This window comes from Netta rufina (genome assembly GCF_964035555.1).
Source record: "Netta rufina genome assembly, chromosome: 1".
NCBI lineage: Eukaryota > Metazoa > Chordata > Aves > Anseriformes > Anatidae > Netta > Netta rufina.
Window position 1 is genome coordinate 140,764,604 of NC_140123.1, and position 21,783 is coordinate 140,786,386.

At 40.0% G+C, this 21,783-nt stretch overlaps 1 protein-coding gene across 2 annotated transcripts in view; it reads left to right on the forward strand.

The window, feature by feature from the left end:
- RERG (RAS like estrogen regulated growth inhibitor) overlaps positions 1-21,783 on the forward strand; it is a 109,060-nt gene that overhangs the window by 24,452 nt on the left and 62,825 nt on the right. The gene's annotated exons all lie outside the window — the stretch shown is intronic.

The window sequence follows — 21,783 nt, forward strand, 5'->3', positions numbered from 1 at the left end:
GAGGAATATTTGTCTTCAATTGTAAAGAGCTTTCTCTGAGTGCACTTCCTGTGAGGAGTTTTCTTTGTCACTTTTCTTACAAAGCATTTTTATAGTTAGTAGCTTTTGTATAGATTACATTTTACATATTTGCATGAAACCATTTGTTTATGCTTATGGCATAGGACACTAATTTTGGAAATAGGTTTGCCATCTCAGTTGACTACAAGACCAAATCAAGGCTTCAATATCAGTTCAGCTGAAGGGTTTTCATGCTCCCACTTTGCATTTGCAAGGACAACATTCAATGAAGTCTGGACATTAACTAGCTGTAAGAAAAGCACTTACTTCATATTGTTTTCTTAGCTGGTCTGTGGCAACGGCCATGTTTGTATGTTAGCCCATGGAACATGCAAGGTAGCCATAATGAGAGGAGTTTAGATGTAAAATAGATTATTTGCCTATGACCCTCAATGTCATAGGGAGCATAAGTAGCCAGGAGTTTATCTGGGTATTTATTGAGTGCATCAATGCAGTTTCCAAGGTAAACGATGCTTTACTTTATGTAAGTGATGCAGTTGCTCTTTTGGTTGGGAAAGACTATATACACAGCAGCTAGTGCAAGGAAAATGGAATGAAGTGGTGCCTATCCTAAGTTGCCCAGCTCTAATTTGTTTGTGTTTGGCATATCTTATAACACAGTTTCCATTAATGAATAATGTCTTACTCTGAAAACTAGTGACTTCAGTTAGTCTCCCATGTGGTACAGATTTCTTGAGCAACCTTAGGTCAATCACTTCACATGTCTACCATAATTATTAATATATATCGTTATTTCAACAAAGCTTGGGGAGGATAAATGCTTTCCTATTTGTAAAGTAGTTGGATATCACAGCAGTGGGAAGCTCTGCATGTGAGCATTTCAGCTCGGGTTACAATTGTATAAAAATGGTTTGGAGGAGATAAAAGATGCATTAGCATATACCACATAGAATATACCATATTTGTGTTGCTGAAGAAATTCTGGCTGGTACAAGCTGACCTGAAGTACCTTCACTGTTCTTTGAATGTGCTGCAATCTATTCAAACAACACAAGCAGAGAAAATAACTGGAACTTACACTGCTAGGAATTCTGCCATTCAGAGGACAGACCTCGGTTCTGTCAAGACGTTACTTTTCTAGGAGAAAGCGTTCTGAATACTCCCTATGCAGAGGATTTCGGTAGCCTCAGATATAGCATGCCTGCATTCCCAGTTTAAGCAAGTTTGTGCCAAAGAGCAGATCAGCATCCACGGATCCCTAGCAAACAGTCCAGATATTATACAGCCCACTATACTACAAACTTTTGTTGCCACAAAATCGGCAACATGCATTGGGATCTAACAAAACAAAACACCAGTAACGGTAGTAGTGACAGTAACACCAGTTGGTACTGCCTTGAAGCAGATGGTTGAATTAACGGTGTTCAGAGATGACGTTTGGTAGCTCGCCCAGGAATATGGCAGGAGCCTTCTGAGAAGTGCTGAGCATGTTGGCTTCTAACAGAAGCAGAAGAACATTCTGCTCTTTGTGGAGCAAGGGGCAGGCTCACATGTGTGCCTTAAAAATATTGGAGGTTAGAAAATGTTTTGTAACGGAATGCAGGAGACTCAGCAAGTTAGTTTAAATAAATTGTTTTTCCCCTTGGTCCATTTTAAACTCTCTCCCTATGTTTTTCCCATTGGCACAGAAGCACTCAGCTGAAATAGCTCTCCCCTGTAGCTTCTGTCCCAGAGAATGCTATGATTGAGAGAATACATGTATCTTCATGCAATATCTCAGTGATAATTATTAGCCCTTAGATACATACCAGATGCTCCTTTCCTTTGGTAACTAAGTGGGCTGTGAGATTAAACCTGCCTGTGAGCATCAAGCTGCACTGAGAATTAGGAATGCTTGCTTTCAAGAACCAAGATCATAGACAGAAAACTAGTCAGAAGCCACTACAAAGTGAGGACTGAGTGGAAAGGTTCTCTACTTTTACTTTAAATGTGAACTACTAGTACAAATGCTACATACACGCTCAGCTCCACATGGTTATTTTGTCAGGACAGCTTAAGCCAGCTGACATAATAAAGTACACTGTGCAAGCCAAAGGACTTTCCCCAAGTATTACTGCTTGCATGCACGCTAGGTTTGCAGCTATAGATATGTCAGGGAAGATGTGCAGAATTTAAGTGTATTAAACCTAATTCTTCTGCTCTTGCATTCATTCTCGCAATGACAGCCAGGTCTGAGAAGTCCACATACTACAGAGCTGTGCTGTTTCCAGAAGACCAGACCTGGTATAAGAAGAGACAGTGTTAACCTGGAGCATAAGGACTGTTCTAGAACATTTCTCCATATAACTGCTCTGATTTCAGACTGAATCTTTTATGATTTAGCTGAATTCTCTTCTACGTGTTTGTCTTTACTCAAAGTACAGCTCTGAGACCTCAAATTTTATGTCTTCCACTTCCCACATCAGGGTCCAGAAATAAAACACAAGCTTATGATATTGCCTGTGTGGTATCAAATGACTTGTCTACATATGGAAGAGTAAAAGTGAAGTTTTGCAGCTTGGTTGTACGCTGCCATTATCCCATTTCCTGTTTGGAAGGGCTTCAATGAGTTCCACAGTTTTTCTTGCAGGTTCTGCATCAATGCTCCAGATAATGTCACCAAGACTGTTAGGATCAGTACTGAAATATGTGGAAACTGAACTCAGTAAGAGTCCAGTTTCTTAGCTGAAGCTGATGAGAGAGAGTACTGTATCAGAAGCAAGACAAAAATGACATTGATCTTTCAGATCTTCTGGCACCAACTCTCACCTTGTTCTATCCTGGTCTTTTCTCTAGCATAGGCCTGACTGAAACTATATTTAGGACACCAAGTGTCTTTGAGACAGGCTTTATGCCTTTAGGGAATTCTTGTGCTACTAAATTCAACAGGTTGTTCATATTTTCTAGACACTTGGTGTTTACATGCATAGGTTTTTGGTGGCTGATGGATCAAAAATATAGTACCTTGAGTTAACAGCTAGTTACTAGATCACATAGTAGGATCTCCCGGCATGCAAGGGAAATAGGATTACCAGATCATGGAAAAAAACAAAACAAAACAAAAAACCCACTGATTTGTTATGTATCCCATAGAAACTGCATAACATTTTTCTTGGAGAAGGGCCACTCCCAAATGAATCAAGCCAAAAGCCTAGAAAAGCACCAAAAGAGCCTACTGACTAGTTCAGGCCCAAATACTAAACTTTCAGTACAGAACATTTTCTACCTAGGATGGTTTTGCAGCACTTTCCATTGACTGCATCCAGGCTCTGTGTCTGTTTTCATGGCATCAGATCATTTACATCCTTTTAAGAAAGCTGTTGGTACATTTACAGACTGCTTGGGTCAGACAAGCAAAGCCTGTGGCAGGAAGGGCTGCATCTCTTTACCTGGAAGTCCACTCACACACTTTCCCCATACTGTCATTGAGGTCTTCAGCTTCCACTTCAGTTCCTACTTGCAGTCCTTTCCCCGGGTCCCCTTTACTAAGATTATTCTGACACTAACAAGAGTTGCATCATCCTAGGCACAAGCAAAGCAAAGACAGGTAGGATGACTAATTACCCACTCCTTTGTATTTCACTTTCCACTCATCATTTTCTGTTCTCCCTTTTCTCTGCATTGGTTGGGAATCCCATTCTTCCTCCCTCACCTCTGATTTTCTAGCACTGCATTGCTCAGCTTGCTGCTTCCCTACGCTGTGTCTAGCACACAGAGAACAGATGGTACAGCCTGGTCAGCCCCAGAGAGGGAGGACAAAAGAATTGCCTTGATCCTACAGTGTTGCAGCTCTAATGTCTGGTGAACCATAGGCCCAAACCCCAGTTCTGTGTGTCATGTGTCTTAGGGTGAAGCCACTTGCTTAAGTGTGTTTGCCATGCAGCTTTGAGCACGTGACAATTTCTGGACAGCTGCTTCCTCAAAGGAATGAACACCACAAGGGAAACACTGCCACAAAGCACTTTGGGCAGTGGAGAACACCAAAGCATGTGGAGGCTCACCTGATCCCCAGAATAAGAAATGAACCCACTTTATCTCCTGTGCTTTGGAGATGTCCAGAGTTTGTACCCAGGAGCACAGTGGCATCCAAACAGCATAGACAGGCTGCAAAATTACCCTGAGTCCAGTCCAATGCTCAGCCAACAATGCAGACTCAGCATGGGATGGAGGAGCAGAGTACCTGAGGTCACAGACAACAGTCCCAAATCACTGGGCTAGAGCTCATGTTAACACCAATGTTTTCAGGGCTGGACACTGGATGAAAGTTGCAAGAATATTTTCAGGCTGGGGTGTTGGCGGCATTCATTTTATTCCTCCACTCATTCAGTGCTGCTCATGGCATCAGCTTTAGACATGGCTGGGTACCACTGACAAGGGTAGGACTGAGGAGAGGGAGGAGGATGCTGTAGATCAAAAGGCAACCCATCCCTGATCTTACTACCCCAGTAGCTCCCACCATTGCTGTGTGCTGCACTTTCCCTGCATGCAGGGGTGGCCCTTTACCCAGGCCTCACGGACACCAGCCTGCAGGCATTTTTGCCCCCATCAGTTGATCCAAACTATGGACAAGCAGAAAAAAAAAAAAAAAAAAGAAAAAAAAAAGGAAAAAATCCAAGGCCATGCAAAAAAAGTAGCTGCTGAAAGCACACATGTTCCTAAATACACTACAATGAACTAGGATCATTTAGAAACATCTTCTAGATCATTCTGAGGAATATGTGACTACACTATACAGAGAGATTAGCTCTCATTTGCATTATCATGAGTTATATGTGTGGAACTTAATATAACTCATAAATTAGATTGCATCTTCAGCCTTTTTTCATTAGGTGTTGAGGATGCACCTTGATGTAAATTGGGTGCTCAGCTTGCACTCCAAAGCTTGCAGGAAAGGCATTGGGAAACAACTGCTAAAGGAAGATACATGAAACTTTGTATATGGATAAAATAAGTTCAGAGTAAAGCTAGATAAATAAGAGAAAGTGTCTTGCTTGCATAGTGGGAGGAGGCCTTTGAAGTGGGGTTGCAAAAGGTCTGACCCCCATACTATTCAATTCATATCAGGCTTGTCTACCTCAGCGTTGGACGGGTAGAAGTGTTTCCCCTCAGGGGTCAGACAGTGGGGTCTGGCTGCTGTCTTCAGCACGAGGCCCCACTGGGTGCTCATACCACTGAGCTCTTCTTCCACCATCAGACAAAAGGCACCCACTGGGTCTAACCTTTCTGGCCTGAATATAGGTACCTTTTGCATGCGAGGAAGTGAAGCAGTCCGTGTATAATCTTATTGCAAAAATGACATTTTCCTTTGTAAAAGGTTTTGTTAGATTTAGTTGAAATGGATTCCATTTCTTCAAATAGACTAACTCTAGAAGAAAAAACACTTTTAGCCCAGAAGGAGATGATCACAAGCATCTAAATTATGAAAGAGCACTTATTCTCTAGAAGAGTTTCATGTGCACATATATTTTGTTCTCAAGGACAAGTAAATCTCTTAACGTTTATTGCAAGGCTAAAAACCACAACAGACACTCCTCCACCCTCACTACACCCCCCCTCCAAAAAAAAAACAAAACAGCAACAGAAGAAAAAAAAAAACAACACACAAAAACATGCAGAAACCTGGAGGGAAAAAAGGAAAAGCTGAGAAGCTAAAGCACTTGAATGTGCTCTGTCAATGTTCTCAAGCAGAGACTGCTAATTAAAAACAAAATGGATATGGTACATTCATATTTTATCACATCAGAAGGTTAAATGCATATTTCAGCATATACAACTGTTCACAGAAGCGGGTTTGAAGCCTCACAGACCACAGTTCAGGATTTATTAAAGCCACACTCCTACAAGATAACAAGTGCAATGCAAGTAATCCAGTATTAATATTCAACAGTGAATGAAAGCTTTAAAGTAGACTTTCTACACATGCAGCATCTTTTCCCAAAGCTTGTATACCACACCTTTACAAAAACCATTAGCAGAAGAAACTGCAGTTCCAGGCTTAGAAATACACAAGTAATGCAAAGCCCTCTTTTAAACACATTAATAGCTGCATCACATTGGTTCCTCAAATAGCCTCATAGCCCTGTCCATGCTCATTTCAAGCTCTTCCACACAGACTATGACTTTTTAATAGACACTAACAACAGTAGGGATTGTAACTCCACACAAGAACTGGTATTTTCAGTACACTCTGTTTCTAGCTCCACACAATTACAAAAGTTGCTCCTAAAGTGATTCTCTTATTTAAAATTAAAAAAAAAAAAAAAAAAAAAAAAAAAAAGTTCATTTTTGCCTCTGTTTAAAGCTTTATACAATATGAGATATTAAATCCAATAAGTTTGAAATGAAGCATCAGAACATTCCTTGACCTTGTCAGCACCATTTGTTTTTTTCTTTTTTTGTGCAATAAAAACATATTTAAGCATATTCCCATGGAACTTGTTGATTTCCGTGAATTGACATTCCCCAGTAAAAAAAATAAAATAAAATAAACCTCAAACACAAAAAACCACAACAATACTAGCTGGAAATGTTTCAAGCGGCTCTCTGCCCAAGAAATGCGGAGCAGAAAAATTGCCCAGGCTACTCCAGATACAATCTCTAAAGGCTTCTCCTTTGCTTTTATAACTCTGTCCAGAAGATAGAGCCTTCCCTGTATCCCCTTCTGCAGGACTGAATAACAGAAAATACTTCTTCTTGCTTCTTTGCTTGCTTTACACTGTCAGGACTGTATGTATTCATCACCTTAATGGAGCTGATGCAAATAAGGGGAGGACATGAAAATGCCTCTTGCATATCCAGGCACCAAATCATTATTTGCTTTGAAACACTGTGCAATAGTTTTTGTTGCTACAGGAACCACACATAGCAAGCTTTATATTTTTACATGCATATATACATACATTATAAATATGTCGTATTAAAGCATTTAAAAAGGAAAAGTCAGTTATATCAGATGGCTACAGCAAGCACAGCATTTGAGAGTATGATAGATGAATACCCAGACAACAAGGATTTTGAATTCCTACTAAAAGATTATTGTGTTTACTAGCGATGTCTTTCTATTGTAAAAAACAATCTCATTGGTTTGGCATTTTCCATAATATTACATCCCCAGAAAATTACTGATTTCTGTGTGGGGACCTTACCTTTGTAGCATCAATCCCTCACAACTTTCTGACCTTGCAATCCCAAGATGGTAGCTGTGGTGTACATTAATTTCCAGACAAAAGAGAAATCCATTCCTTTGGGTGCAAATCAGGCTCCAAAGACTACAAGACAGGTCTGCAGCATTATCAGAGCTCCACAATTCTTACCCTGCCTCAGGCAGGTAAGTGCTTCCTCTTCAGGTGCACAACCAGGCACTTGTCCTTACAAACAAAAAACTTTGTCACTTATCCATGAATCAAAGAGGCAGTGGGATTTATTCAGATGTCCCATGAGAAGGTGGAGATATAGAAGTGTGAGGCATAAGCCAGAACTCCTCAGCAACCTTGTAGCACATGAGATTCTTTCATCATGTTTTTACTTCATTTCCAGACCATGAATTATTTTGAGTTTCTGACCAGAACCATATTAATGGTGGCATATTAATTTCTGAACCATTTTCTGCTCACCAGAAAAGAACTAAACCCACACCCTCTAAAGTTAGTCTGATCTAAGCAGCCCAGGACTTGCAATTTAAAAGAAGTACTGCAATCAGCACATCTGTGCCACCTGATCCCCCTGTTTCTCCTCAGTCACAGACTGTGTTTCCCATCAGGGCTTTGTCCTGGGTTGCTCCCAACCTCCCTGGTGGGAAAGGTGATGGAGAAACAGCTGCCCAGGGTCCAGCAAGCGCAAGCGCAAGCACTAGGGCAACTACAGTGGCAGATCTTTCATCTTGGTGGTCTCATTGCTCCTGGCAATTTTGAGCTATTTGCTTGGCTGGTTAATACGGAGTGAAGCTGATCGGAGGTAAGATACCGTGATATAAGCATGCATCACACTTTGTTATCTAAGCCCTTTGAAACATAGGAAATAAATACCAGCGTATTAGAGTATGGAATAATTTTGGAGGGGCTGTTAGCTGTACAGATAGCTTTGACATGTGCAACAGTGGACTGTGCAGTTCCAGCTACTGAAACTGAGAATAATATTCATGACTGGTCAACCAGAGCTTGAAGTACATCCCTACATCCTGCGAGAAAGAGCATAACAAGTAGTTAGTGTGATGCTGGAACACAGTTTTAAAACTGGAATTTAATTTCTCACTCTTGATGAAGAGAATGATTTATTTAACCATGTATTTTCAAAATTAAAAGCAATAATCTGGGAGTAAAAGCTGAATGCTGATGATTTATAGCTACATTTGATACTGGCCATGCTAATGATGTGATATTTTTGTCTGTGTAACCTATGAGTTATCCAGCAAAAACATAATCTTTCAACTGCTAAAATAATTATATTCATATGCTGATAAAGGGAGAGTTTATCAAACAGATAAACTAGATAAAGTTGGTTTCACTAGAACAGAGGACACAGGCAATATGAGTGCTTGTTCTTAATGAGCACAATTTCCAATGGCCTCCAGATTTGAGAAGCAGATTATGTATCAAAGACTTTTATATTGTTTTGCTTCAGTTTTTCATAGATCTTCATGATTTTATCTGTCCTGTTCTTCTTTTTTTTCCAGACAGACTTAACTGGCTTGCAGTATGTATGTTTAGATCCTACTCCAGCATGTGGGGAAACAGATCTGCTTAAGAGAGTCTATGCAAAGATAACATATACCATATGGGCCGGGGGGGAGAGAGGAAAAGGGGAAGACAGAAGGGGAGAGAGGAAGTTTAAATGGGTGGAGCATTACCAAGATGGAGGCAAAGTAGTCCTCCTATCATTACTTGTTTTATTAGATTTGTTCTTTAGGCATACAGCCTTGTACTAAGGGCCATCAAATGGCCTCTACAGTGCTTATATCCTGTATCATTACACTAGGAATTGTGATGAAGAACTAAGGCCTTAAAATGCTCCATTGCACATGAGCACATCTCGCCTTTTGCAGGTCTAGGAAGCAGATGGTTTATAACAATTCGTCAAAAAATCGAGAAAAAAAAAATAAAGAAAATGGGGAGCTGGTTTATATCAAATGTTATCATGAAAATACTCTCTTGTGTAAGAGATTTTACTGCTAAAAAGTATCTTAAACTGTTTCATATAACTTGATCAGAATAGAACAACAACAACAAAAAAAAACCCCTTCCTATTCTATTATTGAAAGTATTGGAACATCCTAAGATAGTTTGAAAGTCTTGCAAGAATATACTTTTTAATGAGATTTGTGGGGCTCCTTGCTTCTGCTTAAACTAGAGCATAAAAATACAGAAATTCTCAAGAAAAGAAAAAACACATCAAAGTTGAGCAGAGTTTACCGAGCCTGAGAGAAGCTTGGCTTGAGATGGGAATTTAGCTTTGTTTCAACTGTATCATCATGTAGACTTCCATATTTTAAGAGCAACATATCTCTCTGCTAAATCTCCATCGCTCAGCATACCAACAAGGTGTATAATGGGTACATTTCACAGCATATTTTGTTGCTGTATTTTATTGGACAGTATTTTGTAAATGTTAGCACATTTGACATAGCTTTACATGATTTCTTTGTTGCCGAGGAAGAAATGAACAATGTTTAGCAAAGCAGATGGTGCAGCCAGGTGTATATTTATTTAAGAATAAATCACAATGTACCATAATACATTTCCTGCTACCGGTGTTCAGAGGTGAGTTAGGAAAAGAGCCTAGAAACTTGTCGTCTTTACCCACTCAGAATAACTTAGCTAGAGATGTTTTTTACATAAATGTCATATCTTAATATGAAGAGGTCATTGCTTCCACACGATTTGTTGAATATCTGTTTAAACAAACACTGTTATCCTTTAAAGCTTGTTTCAACAGTTCAGGGGACTGAAACCACAAAGAAAGTTTTTAAGTGTAAATCTGATTTAAAGCTCTGGAAATGTCAAAGCAAAACATATTTTGTTTGAGAAGACTTCAAATATCTCTTGATAGTTATCTTCTGAAGATGGAAAGTAGATAACAATGCCTGACACTAGTATAGAAGCTTTGATTCATATAAATTGAAACAGAACATATAAAACCCATTTCACCAGTTTGAAACCTGTAATGGAGGTACAAGACCAGCTGAAGCTGCAGAAAGGATGGAAAATAATAGCAAAGCTAAATTTGATCAGAACAACATCGTAACATCTCTATTCCTGTGAAAAACAAGTAACTTTTATCATTTCCCAGCTTAAAAAGAAGTGTTTTTGAAAAGTTAATGGATTTGTCTCAGAAAATTTGTACTAAAGAAATGAGAGGACTCTGGACTTGAAAAATTCTTTGTGAAGGAATGAAGCCTGTTACGTGCTCAAATTCTTTTAATAGCAGCAGAAGAGTGTTAAGGAAAGATATTTGGGAGTAACTAACAAGTCACAGAGAATCTGTGCATTGAATAGTCCTGAGCAAAGACTGTGTTTCTTTGGAGGGAGAAAGAGAGTAGAAGTCACTGATCCCAGCCCACTTAGTTGCATGTGGGGAGTAGGAAGGAACAAGAGAAATTTGTAGTTTTAGATAATGATTTAACTTTCACAGGTTGTTGAATGAATCTTTTCTAAGCAGAGGTGTGCTTGGAATGGTAATTCCTATAGAACTATTTGGAATTTGGATTTGCTATTGCTCAATAAAAAAGTGAAAGTGAATGGTACGTGTTTAAAAAAGCACAGAACTTGTCTAGTAGAATCACAGTGTAGAAGATGTTTCTGGATGTGCAAGGACATTGGGATATATTGATGTGACAGTATCTTAAATGTGCTTTGTGTTTACTCTTCTAATCTCAAATTATTTTGCTTGTGGTCCCTTATTTCACACACTATAATGCCATCTCTAAGAATTTGGGAGGTATGACTTTAAGTGCTCAAGAAACACAAGTCTAATTGGGATGGAAAAAACAATAAGAGGAGGTGCTTCTGGAAAACTCTGTGTAAGCTGTCAGCAGAAAAGATGCAGAATGAGAAAATGTCATGTGAATTCAAATGTCCCATTTTACTGTTGTCTTTGTGGTCCTGTTTTCCTAAGGAAACCACTACTTTCAAGAATTCTATATTGTTCTATCTCTCCATCTCTTCTTTTTAATCACGAGTTGACCAAACTCCAGCCAAATTTGACAAACAGATAGTCATCTGAAGCATATTATGTTCCAATAATACACATAAAGCCTCAGCTGAAGAAAAGTTTGCACTGTAAACTCACCTCTTTAGACATCTCAGCTTGGTCCCACATCTGGAAATAAATAAATAAATAAATAAATAAAAGGACTGCACTGGTGTTCCTGCTTCTGGTTAGTCATTCCTGTAGTTGTAGCTTTTCTGTTCTCAGCACATGAGGCTGGATTGTGTTAGGTGCTACAGAGACACAGAATAAGGACACAAGAACAAAGATCTTCATGATGAGGACACCCAGAGCAAAAGACTGCCTGGAAATAGTTCCACAGTAAAATACGTACATCTAGACATATAAACATGCAAAATACAAAGCACTGGTTTGGAAAAAGATAGCTCCAACACATTCCCAAACTGGGCACCCATGATCCTTTTATACTTGAATCCCATGACATTCATTTGGTCTATGTGTGGTTAATCTTTTGTCAGTCCACATTATTTTGTTCCTTGTCCCTTCTTCTCAGCTCAGTCTGTGAACTGTAGGAAAAAGGACATATTGAAGGTCTTTTTTGCCCGTGGCCTCATGGACTAGTTCTGTCCCATCTCTGACTGCCACCTCCTCCAGATCCCCCACCATTCCTGCATAGGCCTTCCTCGTGTTCCAGCCTTGCTCTGCACTTGCTCTCCATTTTCATTCAGGATACACGAGGATCATGTATACCCTAGTGTTTTGAGGTCTTGTTACTGTTGATTCACATGGTGCAGCTAAACTGTTGGCCTCGTACAACATAGTTGCAGATGGACGGGCAGAGAGTTTCACTTTTCAATGGCATGCATGTGAACAACTTAAAACCAGACAAGTTTTCCTAATCAGTGGGCATTAAAGTCCATGTCTAAGTGAACTAGAAACCCATAAATGGGAAAACAAAAGGAAACATTTATAAAAATGTTTCCAAACTAAAGAGACTTATCATTCACAATAATTAATAGGGCAAGATGTTTGTCATTCCCTCATTGATTCATTTTGGGAATACAAGAAGTGACAAAGAACTACACTTACAGTCTTGCTGTTAGGGAGGAATATAAGTCTGGGTCTTTGCCACTTCTTATAGTCCTGAAAGTAAATCAATGTAAGAATTAGAAAACTTCATTTGAAAATATCTTCAAGTGCTGAATTTAGCTGCAGCTCAAAAAACTGAATTCATGTGCCAAAATGGATGTCTTTGTTACAGATGACTGTAGTTAATTATTCATAGCCCATGTACTGCAATACAGACAGACCTAGGGATGCAAAAGTGAGTTTATGCTTTGTAGGTCAAGTTTACTGGCACTGGGTAAGCAGGTCCACAGCAGCTAATTTGACAGAAAGAAGTTCTGCCAGGCCAGATCTAGCAAAATTAGATCATTGTTTAGAGTGCAGATGGCAGAAGGTTTCGGAAGAAAAGGATGTGGTTGATTTGCTTTTCACAGCAGCTCTAGTGTAGTGTACAGCTATACGCCATGTACTTACTACAACTTTTATTTTACTACAGCTGTTCATCTATCTGGAGATGAATGCTTCCAGGCCATGGTAACAGATGATATACAGTGCAGACAGTGTGTTTCACTCATTCCCAAAACTCTATAAATGGTAACAGCCTAGGATGCTGAAGTTCTCTGTGCCCTGCAAGATGAATGCCATTGAGCAATATCAAGCTCCTGAGAAAACACTATAGTGCCTTCTGCAGGGTAAATGAAATATTTAGTCTCTAAATCCCTGTGGGGCACAGCTGGAACCCAGCAGGGGTGTGGAGCTCTATTCTCAGCATGATTCTGTTTTGGCTTCTAGCATTGGTGCTGCTCACATCCCCAAGGGGCAAGTGATCAGTCAGAAGCTACTTTGTGTGGCTTGCACTAGCCAGAATAGCCACTATTTTTTCATGTGCCCACTCTGTTAAGGATGTTGAAGCTGGATGTGGATGGGGCAAGAGAATGTTTGCTCGTAGTTTGCACAGCTAGGGAAGTTAATATTTTGCCAAGATAATATTTCCCTTTTGGCATGTTTGCCACTCGGAGCATTGCAAGCTGTGTTGTGCCTGCCCAGTATAATGTGGGCGAAGCGAGTCATTTCGCTTACTCCTGAAACACAGCCTTCTTGGGGCGAAAGTGTGGATTCTGTTTAAAAGCACAAAGCAGTGTTACATGACGTTTCTGGACAGAAAATGAAGGGCTCCTACAGCCATTTCAGCTTCCGGAGTGGAGGTTGGCAGAATGGAGGTGCCTGAGCATGCCAGAAATAACACGGCTCCTCTCTCCTGCGCGGGTGGCCATCTGTCCTTTTCTCCCCACGCTGCCTTGGAACCGCACTGTGATCTTTGGCAACCTCCTGCTTTCAGCCTCCTCTGTTGCAAAATGGGGGCTTGTAATATTTCCTCCACCTCCGAGGACTGTTACAAAGCTCTAAGATGGAAGATGGTCTAAAAATATCATGGCTGTTAAACCTTGGAGTGTATTTTGGATCAGAAAAGCCAATGAGAAGCTTCTGGGTTATATCCAAGATCTAACGAGGCACTCATTTCCAGTTAGACTTGGTCATCTGGGTGGCAATGAGTCAGTGAGAGGAGACCTATTTCACATGTGCTCTAGAAAGACACTGCTTCATCATTTGTAACACTAGTATGGGTTGGATAACACTCCAAACAGGACTCCTTTGTATTTTGGTGCCTCTGGCAATGGTGTTGTGTGCATAAATATTGCAATTCTGCATGGGAAGGTGATTCTGCTTAATAGAGAATTTAAATGGTTCAAAATCTGTTGTTATTCTGACAAGAGCTGTATTTTAAAATTCTCTATAAAAAGAAAGAGCCATGGGACTAGGACTCTGGGGCAGACACCTTGGCTCTCTTCCCCAGAGGCAGTGTGTGCCAAGAGCCTTAAGAAACTCAGACCTTTTGCTGACTGATCCCAAAGTTTCCTGGGTTGTGAAGGAAAACTCAAAAGCAAACCAGCTCTTCAGAATGTTTCCATTTAATAAATATCAAATGCTATTGGAAAAACAACAACAAAAAGAAACCTGCTGGATTCTTTTTTTCAGCCTTGCTAGTAAACATTAAAGTGCAATGACTGCAGCTAAGGAAACAGGAAAGCATACCCAGCTGTCTAACTGTGCAACCTGGAAGTGGCAAAATGAAGACTAGATTAAAGGTATGATGGACCACATAAAACAAGAGAGTTCTGCATCACTAAATAACATCAAGTAATGAAAGACGGTGCCTCTTTGTGAGGTACTCTTGATTTTGCCTTTTCTACCTTATTTTGACACTCAGGTAATAAATGTTAATTTTGTGATGAAGCAATCCAGTAGAGCATACTGGAACATACTTTTGACCAAAATAAATAAATAATGACTTCAGGAAAAATACACATGTGCCTTCTGTTTGATTGGCACAAACATCACTGGTATTCCAGTGCCTCCCTCTGTACAAAATTAGCCCTTAGGATAATTATGGCTGTTGTCTTTGTAAAGGGCTTTGACTTTTGCGCAGGTAGCACTCTATACATGAAGTACAAAATAGTATTATTTCAACACAGTTGCTGGGATACCATTATATTGCGCATTATGGGAGTACTCATGTAAGTGATATTGCTAGGAGGGGGTGTGAGGAAAACCAGAAATATCTTCCCCACCCACCTTTCTTATTCAGTGCAATGGTAATTACTGTTCCCACTTTCTAAACTTTGTAAACATCCCAGCTGGCTGTGAAGAAGGCAGCTCTCCTGCTGTGGCTGCAGAGGTCCCTCACTGCAGGATCATGAACTCAAGCTGCGGTTTGCCTGCCATTCATGAGTCCATCCGTACAGTTGCTCACATCCTTAGTACTCAGCACACCCTAAATCACTTGCTGAATTAGGCCCCAATAACGATGTTAAGCTGTGATTTACTTCCCTCTGTGGCTAAAACACCTGTGTGTGGCATCCCATCCCATTCCCTGGGCATTTTGCAAACAACTCACCATCTAGGTCCACAGTGATTAAAAGCATTGTTTGCTATAGCTGTGTAATCTATACTTTGCTGCTTTCCTTTTTTTTTTTTTTTTCTTTGGGATTTATGTTTGAAGAGCGATGACTCACTGTACTCAGGCTCCTGCTGCTTGAAATTAAAATAGGAAAGCTCTTCCCTTCCCCCATTTCCTAATATGTTGCTTTCTGAAGCCATACAACACCTTATAAATGTTTCATCAGAAGGGAACTGCCAGAGCATTCCCATCTGTCACATTAACATGGCCAGATTGGAAGTATTTTTAAAAATGTAAGATATCGTATGGAGGGAATGAATAAGGAACTGCTTATATGACCAGGAGAAGCAGAGTTAATGTGAGGCTGTGAAGCGTTGCCACTTTGGGTTTGAGATTCTGGACCCACGTTGAAACAGCAGTCTTTACAGATGACGGGCAACCAACATTCCTTGCCTGTACCTAGAGGTCCATGGCACAACTGCAAGTTTGGCCTTTTCCATCCTGCTGTGTTCTCTTATAAATTTATCAACCTTTACTAGAAGCAAAAAATTCCAATGCCTTAGAGCTTAAATAGGAATCCTGGGAAATTATCTCTGCCTATGCTTTCAAGGAGGACAAGAATTATAAGATATCTTAAGAACAACCTTTGTCTCCTGTGTCTTAGCAAGTATTCATAACACTCAACCAATTATAAAGTCTTTCATTTGAGCCCCAGTGACATATGAGTTTTGCCATTGCTTTGGAATGGGCTATTCTGTAATTTCAGCCCTGGGCATGGCTACTCCATGCAAACCAGAAAGTTCAGATTTCACCAAGTGAGCTCTGAATGATTGCTCAGGAAACTGAAGCAAAACAGCCATCTGGGATATACATGTATGCATGCTCAGAGTAACTAAACTTGCCTGTTAACAGGGCTAGTTGTTCTGGGGAGTTTATGGCTATGCCCGTACTGCTATATAAAATAGACCTAAAGGCCAGTTCTTAGCCCTGAGACTTGACAGGAGTAAAGAGGTCAAGGCCAACTCCATTTGCAGCTGATTTGTCTTGGAGGGATCTAGTCAGTGAGGTCCAAAACACAGTGAGGACAACCTAATGAGTGAACTGTGTGGATGACCAAGGGCTACTGCCAGATCTTGCTTTCTAGTCCTATGTCATTTAGCATTATAAATGTGTGCTGCATGGCTTTTCACCCAAGGCAGGGTCTGCCTACTTGTGCTGCGTGGACTTACCAGCTTGTTCAGTCCCATGGGTTGCTTCTGTGCTGGGGCTGTCCTGAGTAGGATTCCTTGGCAGCTGGCTTGTGGAGCTTCAGCGGGTGATGAATCTGCGTCATGGTGCATAGTATTTAAGCTGTGAACCAGAGCCAATAAAAGTTTGCAATTAGTGCAGGAAAAAAAAATATCTTAGGATTGCTTTGATACTGAGATAGAGCCACAGATAGTCAGTAGGTCTTTGTTTTCCTCAGCCCCCTTCAGAAGGAAGAGGGCGGAAAAGGTGTTATATTGCAGCTTTCCAGGAACTTGCTTGATTCTGCCTCATTTCCTATGTCGCACGCAGCAGCTCTGTCATCATGCAAAAAGCTACACCACTTGCATTTTAACCAGTGCCCACCTCACACACTGCTGACATGCAGTTCTCACTGGAGCTGAACACATACACTCTTGGGAGTGAAAGATACTGCATGCCAATTTGTGAGAACATACATGGACAGAAACGGATGGCTCAAAAGCTTGAATCCTGATTTCATTTTCACCTCTTATACAAATGTGCTGTTTTACTGGGGTCCCACTCTATCTGTCAGTTTGTCTTCTGCAAAGTAGTGATAATTTTACAATAGCAATCCAGATTTTCAAAAGATATCAGCCTCCCACTCTGACAGCCAGACTTTACAAGGAAATCACCTCCCATTTAGGCACCAAAATGTAATATTCATGTGTAGAAAAAAAGTTTAGCACACTGGATCCCCAGCTTCTAACACAATCTGGGCAGCAGGCACTGCTGTGAGGGTTGTTGGGAAATTTGGAAAACTTGCTCCTTATTTCAGAACCAAAATGAGAACCCAGCTCCTCTGAAAATCTGGCTCTGATTCAGGTGTTGAACGCTCAAAAATTTGAGTCTGAGCTCTTTGGAAAATCTGGCATCTAATGAAGGAGTGCTGCGAGGATCAATTAATTAATGTGTGAGATCCTGGCGTAACAGTGATGACAGTACTAGTAAACTTTGTAAAGAAGTCAGGAACAGCTTCATGTGTTGATATTTCAGGGAAAATACCTAGTAGACAAGAAATAACAGCCTACTGCTGTTCTACTACAGCACAAGAACCACATTTGGTTCTCCCGTAGCTGAATTTTACCACTGGCAGAATGTTGCCAATGACAGATGTGATACTATTGGCACACAACTTTGGAAGTTTTAAAATATTAAAGTACAGCTTTTAATGAAGTGGAGAAAAACATAGTAAATCTTTAATACTGACTTCTTAACCAAGAATTGCTAAGAATATTTGAGAGCTGTTGCTATTAGTTTCACCAGAATATTTGTTGTCAGGTGGACTTAGATTTTCCAGATGACACTAATATCCCTACAGGAAAGAAGAGGGAGATTTTGAGATGAAGCAACGTCTTAGAAACTTCTGAGAGACTAGTTTTATAAAAGAATCATTATGCAAATAATCTTGTGTTTTTCTTTTGAATAGTTACTCTGCATAAAAGGGAGAGAGGCGCATCTAGGAGGTGCCTGTTGCTCCTTCTGCATGTTCATTACTGTAGTGCTGCTTGGTGCCTGTGGCTGTCCAAGGTCTTCACTATCATTTCAGAGACAAACATATAGACCTGTATTTTTTATTTTTTTTTTTTTGGGTGGGGGACACAGACACGTTTTTCTGGTGAGAGGTAGGAAGAGTCTTATTTCTCATGTAGTTCTTTCATTTCCTGATAGTTTCTCAAACACAGCTGAAAAATGAGGCTAGACAGGGCATATCCTCCATGTGGTGTAGTCACATCTTCAGCAGAAGCTGAGTGCTGTAGCTGCAGGCTAGCAATATTTACCTCATAGCTTCAGATTCAAAGGATCGTTCATCTCTCCATTTTGTAGTGACCACAATCTAACAAATAAGTAATTCTAACAATTTCAGCAGAGCTGCTCTATTTCATATCAGCAGAGGGACTGGTCAAGTACATAATATGTATAGTACACAACATAGTACTCAGAAGGCAGTGGAAGCCAGCAGGCTTGGCATTTATGCCTTTTCTTATCTAACTTGCTTCTCTTCTCAAACATTTCTTTTATAAGCCTACTTTTCTCTTTTGGCCTTGTGATTCTTTCTCTCATGCCTGCTTCTGCTGATTTAAAAAAAAAAAAAAAAAAAAAGTACTAGGAAATGATTTCTGGAATGTGTCAGCAACAAGTAGATTCTCGAGGGATTGCCTTTGACATAGAGGAACAATAAGTTTGAGAGAGGAAATTGGTTTCCCCACGGCTGATGGTTTTCCCTGGATTGGCTTACCCCACTCCCACAGTGTTGAAGCTATTGAATGCTCAATTAGTATTCCCCAAAGTGTCAAAATGAATTGAACCAACTCCAGAAATTCTTCACTGCAGTTCATGTATCATTTCTCAGGCTTTGAGAAAAGGACCTACTGTTTCACTGTGTGTAGCAAACAAATTCTCCCCTTCTCAACCCTGTGTCACTTTGTTTTTTTACTTGGTTCAAGGGCACCTGCAAAAATAAACAGCAATGGCAAGTTATTACCTCCAGAATGTGTGGAGCGCCTCAGCTAACCAGTTTATAAATAGCTAGACAGATGGATATAATGACTATAGTATCTACAAGTACTTTGGGTTAGTTTTGTTTTGCTTTGGGCAGTTGCTATATTACACTGACTTATTCTGACAAAAGTAATGGATTCTCAAAGCGCAGATTGCTGGCTATGTTTTGCACTAGAGATCAAAATGATATTGCCACGTCCAAGGACTCAAAAATTAAGAACTAGATTTCACCCCAAATAATGTAATTTCTTCAGAAGCTGGCAGAACTGGGGTTTTAAATTAAAAAAAAAAAATGTTTTATTGTGTTTTATTTATATTTTTGAGTCATTGTAATGTGTTTGACTACATTTTTATCTCACCTTTATAACCAAGAATCATACGTTTCTTCCTTAGTAGTAAACACAAAGACCAAAGTATGGTTCTAAGAGGCAAAACATTGAATTTTACTAGAAATGACAAAATAGCAGAAGTTAGAAATTAACTTTTCAGGCACAAGATGTTTCCAAGGATGGCCCTTTCTGGTTCATCCTAGTGCAAATTCCAAGAAAGTTTTATTTTGTCATCTCAGCCTGTATCACTAGGTACTCAAGTGTAACAGTCTCCCCAAGTCTTACTTGCATTAACTTCATTAATCTTGCTTACTGTAATTCTTCTTGACCAAATCTCTGCTAGTGGTAATGGCCAGGCTTATGTTTATGGTCCAAAGAAGCAGTCAGGAAAAAAAATATGATACGACTAAGCTGGGTGCTGGACAAGACTGAGTGCATCACTCACCAAGGTGCTCACAAGAACAAAAAGGCAGAAGTTATTTGAACTTTCAATCTCAAATCACAGTTAGTATTTATTCTGAAACAACAAAGAAAATTTTAACAGCTTGCTGTTTTATTCTGAAACAAGTGAACGTCAGTACTTCTGTGCTTTGCTGTGAGATCAAGGACTGTTTATAATAGTTGAGACAGTTAGACTTGAGTCACGTCACAATGCAGCAGCTATTCCCAGTTCAGCTAGGAATTAGTTACAAGAGAACTGAACATCCAGGGAAGACTTAATGAGGACCTGCCCAGAAAATGATTTAGGAAAAGAACTAAGAGGAGAGAGGCAGTAGCAGAAAGACAGTTGATAGATTTGCAGTTCTTTCACAGGAAAAGATACGTGAAGTATAAGCTGGGCTGTATCAGGAATTCATGAAAGTGGAGGTTGTGATAATTTATAGTGACATTCTTGATCTTTTTCGAGTAATTCATATGAACAAGTGTCGTACAGGAGATGCAAAGATTTTCTGCTGTCCTCTGATGTCTTGCAGGCACTTTGCAGTTTACTAATTTATAATTTTGATGTTGGGATGGAGAATATGCTCATGATACCCAGCTGGGATGGACAGTAAGTGTGCTAGAGAACAGAATAAGACTTCAAAATGATCCTGGTGAGTTGGAGATATTATCAAAATTTAGGGAAATAAACATCTCTTTTTAGAAAGATGTTGTGGTACAGAAAAGTGGTGTGTTACATAGACTGAAGAAATTAATGGCATGAACACAGCCAGCGGGTTGTCTGGTGAGATATCTCTTCATCCAGCAAGGATTTGAGGGTTATAATGAATCAGAAACTATGAACATGAGTCAATCAGCCTCAAGCAAATAAAGAAAATATTAAACAGTATGTTTAAACTAGAATATTGTCTGTAAGAATGGTGAAATAATCCCTCTGCTCTACTTAGAGCTGCTTTAGCCCAAGAGAGCAGCAAGTAGAATTCTCCAATATTTATAATGTAACTGTGGGTACAACAAAAACAATGGCTTTAAATTTGCAGTAAGGAGGGTTCAGTTGTGCTTTAAGGACAAACATCTAACCACAAAGATGATGGACCCCATGGAACAGATTGCTTTGGAAAGGTTGAGGGGATCACAGAAAGCTTTTACCCAGAAGACAAACATCTGTAAAAAAAAAAAAAAAAGTTCATCTTTCAAGGAGATAGATTTGGTGACTTCAGGGTCCTTATTTTCAGTGATTCATTGATAAAACTTGTATAAAACAGGAAGAGTGCATTCTCCTTTTCTTTAACACTCTGGGCAAAAATGAGCAGAGACAGTACCTGCCTTTTGGTACTTACTGATTCTGACAGAATGACAATAGCAGCTGCTCAGTGAGTAGAGCAGTTTGCAGCAGAAGCAATACAAGGGTGAGTGGAGCAGTGAGAGAGGCTGCTGACCTAGGCTGTGTGATACATTGCAGCTTTTGAGCCACTTGCTGTCACAGGATGCTCAGAAAAGGGATATGGTACCATCACTGACCACCACTGAATCATTTCCAATGTAGGCAACAGTGTAGCTTTGGCCATGTAAGGCCACACAAACAAGCATTCAGAATTCAACTGCTTCAGGCTATACAGCATGTGAGGATGCAGAACACTGGCCCAGAAAATTTATGGAAGCCTCACCTTCTCTTTATTTATCCCTGAATGGCATAAAGGGTCACTACTGGAAAGTACCTTGTCCATGTTTGGGCTTCTAGCAAGATTCTTGTTTGACATCAGTGAGAGAAATGTTGTGCTTTACCTGCTCCAGTTCTCCCTGGAGCCTGTTGTAGACACTGAAATGGCTACCTAGAGTGTCAGCCTGCAGACCTGATTCTAACTTGGCTGCTTATAAAAAGTTATGCGTGGAAGAAAACACTTTAAAAATACACCTGAGCAAGTCAAGAGAAAGAGATAATACGAGTAAAAAATAGATCAGTTTTAAACACTGTGAAAGTACAATCCCTGAAACTCT